Genomic DNA, 6,000 nt, shown 5'->3' with positions numbered 1-6,000 from the left:
TTTTTTTTTTTTTTTTAAATGTTTTAAATCTAGCTTTAGTCTCAGAATAAGGCTGGCCTCATAAAATTATGTTGAAAGTATTGTCTCCTCTTCAATATTTTAGCAAGTGGAGAAAGATTTGACATTAATTCCTCTTTACATATTTGGTAGAATTCACCAGTTAAGCCATCTAGTCCTAGACATTATTTCTGTTGAAAGGCTTTTGCTTTTTGACTCAATTTTCTTACTAGAGATTTACCTGTTAAACACTGTCTGTGTCTTCGTTATTTAGTCTTAGTAGGTTTTATGTGCTTAGAAATTGATCCATTTTGTTGATGTTATTCAATTTATAGATGTATACATTTTTGTAATACTTTTTTGTAATCTTTATTTCTGTGGCATCAGTTGTAATGTCTCAATTTATGTTTTAATACCAACTTTTGGTCTTAGTCTAGCTGAGGGTTTGTCAATTTTGTTGGTATTTCAATAGCATTTTGTTTACTTGTTTATATAGCTTTTCTATTTTATTTGTTTTTGCTCTAATCATTAAAATTCCTTCCTTTTGCTAAGTTTGGGTTTATTTTGTTCTTCTTTTTCTAGTTTCTTGTGGTATAAAGTTAGGTTGTTTATTTGAGATACCTCTTCTTTCATAATACAGGTGCTTAACATGATAAATTCTTTCCTAGTGCTGCTTTCGCTGCTGCTCATAAGTTTTGGTATGTTATGTTTTCATTTTTGTCTCAGAACATATTCTAATTTCCCCTGATTTTATCTTCAGCGAATTGGTGGTGTGTTGTTCAGTTTTCACATAATTGTCCAGTTCTCTTTCTGGTATTAATTTCTAGTTTTATTCAGTTGTGTGCAAGAAAGGCACTTGGTGTGATTTCAATTTTTTGAAATTTATTAAGACTTGTTTTGCAACCTACAATGTATTCTTACCCGGGGAAGAATATGTGCAATTGAGAAGAATATTTATTCCGCTGGTTTTGCGTAGACTGATTCTTACGTGTCGGTTGGGTTTAATCAGGCTATAGTGTTGTTGGAGTCTTCTTATTCCTTATTGATCAACTGTCTGGTTGTTTTATCCATAATTAAAAGTGGGGTATGAAATTTCTGTCTATTATCATGTTACTCTCTCTATCCAGTTCTGCCTACTTTACATATTTGGGTGCTATGTGCATATATATTTGGTATATATTCATAGTGATTTCATCCTTTTATAATAATTATAAGATGTTGTTTTTGTTTTATGACAGTTTTTGATTTAAATTGTATTTTGTCTGATACAATTATGGCTACTCCTGCTTTCTTTTGTCAACAACTTCTATGAAATATATTCTTTTCATCCTTTAATTTTTAACCTATGTGACTCCTTAAAGCTAAAGTGAATTTCTTGTAGGGTGCATATAGTTAAATCATGGTTTTGGTTTTTAATCTGTTTAGCTACTCTTTATCTTTTGATTGGGGATTTTTATTTATTTATATTTAAAATATTTGTTGATGGAGAAAGACTATTGTCATATCATTCATTGTTTTCTGTCTATCTTATAGCTCTTTTGTTCCTCTTTTCCTCTTTTGCAGTCTTTTTTCCCGTTGACTTTTATACTGTCAATGTTTAAATGCTTTCTTATTTTCTTTTGTGTACATCTTACAGATATGTTCTTTGTAGTTACTGTGAGACTTCCATAAAACATCTTATAAGTATAATTATTTTAATCTGATAACACATAATTCCAATTGAATAAAAAAATTTTGCATATTTACTTCCTCCTCCACACATACACTTTCTGTTATTGATGTCATAATTATGCCTTCTTATACATGAATGTAGATAGTTATAGTTTTATACTAACAATTTAATTATACACCAGAACTAAAAGCGTTTCATCCACCACCATTACAGTATTACTGGATCCTGTATTCATTAAATATTTACCCTTGCTACCAAGCTCTATATTTTCATATGCCTTTTTGTTCCTATCTTGCATTCTTTTGTTTAAAATTGAAAGACTCTCTTTATTATTTTCGGTAAAGAAAGTATAATAATTATAAACTTTCTCAACTTTTGTTTGTCTGGAAATGTCTTTATTTCTTTTTCATTTTATGAGGGACAGGTTTGTTCCATATACTATTCTTGGTTGACAGTTTTATTTATTTATTTTAGCACTTTGAATCTGTCATTCTAGTCCTTCTGGCCTCCAAGGTTTCTGCTGAGAACTGCTGTGTTCGTTATATGGAGGATTTCTTGTATATAATGAGTCACTTTTATTGTGCTGCTTTTAAAATCCTCTCTTTGTCTTTTATTTCTGATAATTTGATTATATTTCTGTTGTCTTCTTTGAGTTTATGCCATTGGACTTCTTAAATGTAGATGTTCATTTCCTTACCCCAATTTGGGAGGTTTTCTGCCACTATTTCTTCCAATAAATAAATGTTTTACTTCTTTTACTCTTCTCCTTCTAAAACGCTCACAATGTGTATATTTGTTCCCTTGATGGAGTCACATCAGTCTTTTAGGCTTCCTACACTCTTCATTCATTTTCTTTTTGCTCCTCTGCCTCATTTCAAATGAACTGTGTTAAAGTTCACTAATTTTTTTTCTTCTGCATAATTAAGTCTGTTTTTGAATTATTCTAGTGAATTATTTAATTAAATGATTTTATTCTTTAGTTTCAACTTTTCTGTTTATTTGTAATATTTTCTATGTTTTTGTTGATATTCTTATTTTATGTATTTATTTTCTGAATTCATTGAGAATGTTTATAATGGTTGTTTTGAATTTTATGTTGTTTTATATATCTTCATTTCCTTAGGACTTATTTCTGGAGATAATTTGTTGATGCTTTGCTTGGGTTATGTGCCCAACTGTTAGGTACAATAGTTTCTTCATGTGCCTTGTTACTTTTTGTTGGGATCCATACATTTGAAGAGTAGCCCACTCTCCCAGTATTTGTGAACTGGCTCCAAAGAGGAAAAGTTTCTCACAGAATAACCCAGATACAGATTTTGGAGGCCTCTCAAACTTTTTCTGTGAATTTGTAAATTCCTAATTAGAGAGATTTTTCTGGTTTCTTTTTTCAGAAGCTCAAATTTTTTCCTTCCTATGGAGTCTGTCTCCACTAATGAAGATCCTTTGATGATATTGTAAGCCGCCCATTTCTTTTTCTCCTCATTGGCCTCAGGCATTTAAATTATGCCAGCTCCCGTTGGTGTTCTGAGACAAACAAGAAAGCAACCAGTTTTTAGGCAGCTCCCCAAAAAGTCAATATTTAACACACCTTTTATTTTTCTCTTTTTCCCCTGAGGGACAAACTGTCAAGTTGAATCAGCCTCTGTCTGCTGTACTGTAGGTCCTCTGGAGCTCTTATATTTGCTTTTATATTCTCAACATCTAGAGTATTCTAGCTCCTGTCAGCATGCCAAGTCAGGTGAAACTGTTATGCTGAGCTGGAGAGAGAGACGATGGTAACTGAGTGTGTGCTAGTTCAAAGGGCTGCCTCTGTTTTCACTGGTCTCTTATCTGATACTCTTTCCTGTCAGCACTTAGATTCAAACAAGGCAGAAATCAGTCTCTTGGATACTGTCCTCCAAATCTGAACCGTAGACCTATGTTTCAGTTTTCTATTTACTCCCCAGGGAGAAATGAGGAGTTGAGATCTTCCTTCTCATTGCACATTGCTGAGCTAGGGGCAGGGCATTTGGCAAGTGGGTGCTACAAATTTTTCTGTAAACTTCAATGTGGCTGGCGTGATGCTCACTTAGGGTACAGGAGCCTCTTGGCTGGTCTCTAGCTTTCTCACAAAAGAGAATATTTTGCATATTGTTGAATTAGTGTCTGCATAGGAGCAGGGCTTGGTACTTATTCAGTCATCTTCCATACTTCACCTCTCAACAAGGAACAAAATTTATTCCTAATATTACTGTGTCAAGAAAGCCTATCAGAATTGTTTTTTTTTTCTCAATTAGTTTTGTGAAATATAAAAGTATTTTATATTAGTTTTCTTTTGTTTAAAGTTTATTATTATTTCATTTTTTGGTACACCTTTTGCAGAACAAAACTATTAGTCAACCCAATTTTAGAAGCTTACAAGATGAGATCAGTAGAGAAAAAAATACTGTAATTTATCAGTGTAATGTTTTTAAAATAAAACTTTTTGTTTTCATGTAAAATAAAATAGTATCCAAAATAGAAACCTTTACAATTTGATCATTCTGTTTCATGATTGAAATAAGAGTGGAACTGATTTTAATTTAATGATTATACTACCATCTGGCATTTGCAATTTTGTTATCTCCACAGATGCCCTAGGATGTGGGAAACTGGAACAGGAGAAAGAGAAAGTGAATGCATAAAATTAACACATAACATGGCATAAAATCTTAAATTTTAAGTATGCAATTACTACAATAAGGACTATCTCAAGATATAATAATCAGACAAATAGATGTTTAACAACATTTGAAAAGATATATTTCTGAAGGGCTTCTGCTCTCTTTGTGCTTTAGAAGATGAGTTGTTAGCTATGTCTTGGTGAAAAGAAGTATAGGTGCCTTTCATATCAAATATATTTTCTCCTCTGTGAGATAGCTAGAACTGTGGCCAAGGAAGCAAAGATAGTAATTAATTTTCTCTTTTTATGTTAAATAAATGTTTTTAAATATGGAATGATGAAGAGAAAGTATTCTAGTGTTGAGGGTAAACCTGTCACTTGAAATGGCATTTATTTTGGAAAAGAAGAGAAATTAGTTTCTTTTATATGTGTATATATATATGTGTGTGTGTGTGTGTGTGTGTGTGTGTGTGTATATATATATATATGTATTGCGTTTTAGGTTTGGGGTACATGTGAAGAGCATGCAGGATTGTTGCATAGGTACAGACATGGCAATGTGGCTGCCTTCCTCCCCATCACCTATATCTGGCATTTCTTCCCATGTTATCCCTCCCCAACTCTTCATCCCCCTCTGTCCCTCCCCTAGTTCCCCCCCACATACCCCAGTGTGTGATGCTTCCTTCCCTGTGTCCATGTGTTCTCATTGTTCAACACCCATCTCTGAGTGAGAACATGTGGTGTTTGATTTTCTGTTCTTGTAAAGAGAAATTAGTTTCTAAGGTAAATAGCAGGGCTTTTATCTTGAAATAAGGTCTAATTGTTTGCTTTCTATTAGTCTTGAGTTAGTATTCATTATCAATCGTTCAAATTTCTCAGTAACTGGCATGTAATAAGCTATTAATAGAGTTTGGATGATTAACCCTGAAACTGTTAGGCTAACATTTCTACTGACTCCATAAAGATCATGGACATCTGTATCAGTCACGGTCCTGGTACAGAACAGTAGCACACAGAGTTTAAATATAATATTTCAGTGAAAGAACTATCTACAGAAGTGTGAGCAGAGTGAGGAAACCTAAACAGCATGATGAAATACCTTGTGCCTAGCAAAAATAGGAACCCCTTACCACCCCTAAACCCAGAGAGATAAGGGAAACCAAAAGGTTGATCCATGCAAAAAGAGATATGCAACAGTTTTTGGTTCCATAACCTACTTATGACAGAGTGTTTATGTTGCAAGGAAAGATTAGGAAAGTAACAAGTAGTTGAACAATAAACAGCATTCAGTTGGAAGGCATTGAAACCAGAGGACAGGGAGAAATGGCCCTTAGATAGAAAGCAGCCAAATCCTCCATTGAAGGATGTAAAAAGGACAAGCACGAAGGTGCAGGGTTAATCTCGTTGCATTTGTTTTAATTTCTCAGGTGAAAGAGTAGCATTTTTGTTACATGTTGGACAATGAGGAGTGGGGGAGGAGTCAGAGAGGCATGATGGAGACAATAAATCATTTTTATTAGGCCTAACTGTATGCTATGTACCAGTAATACTATCACAAGTATAAATTATAAACATTATTATTGTCATATTTTACAGAAGGAAAAACTAAGAGATGGAGAGTTTAACCCATTTTTCCCAGATCATGCCATTCCTGTGTGACAAGGCCATAGTTGACTCACATATGTCCAAT

At 33.4% G+C, this 6,000-nt stretch overlaps 1 protein-coding gene across 2 annotated transcripts in view; it reads left to right on the top strand.

The window, feature by feature from the left end:
- The window catches only part of EYS (eyes shut homolog), a 377,690-nt gene that overhangs the window by 790 nt on the left and 370,900 nt on the right, over nt 1–6,000 (top strand). The gene's annotated exons all lie outside the window — the stretch shown is intronic.

This window comes from Sapajus apella, unplaced genomic scaffold (genome assembly GCF_009761245.1).
Source record: "Sapajus apella isolate SASKATOON/1434 unplaced genomic scaffold, GSC_monkey_1.0 scaffold41, whole genome shotgun sequence".
Classification (NCBI taxonomy): domain Eukaryota; kingdom Metazoa; phylum Chordata; class Mammalia; order Primates; family Cebidae; genus Sapajus; species Sapajus apella.
Note: the sequence above shows the minus strand (reverse complement) of the source record. Positions and strands in the feature narration are given on the sequence as shown.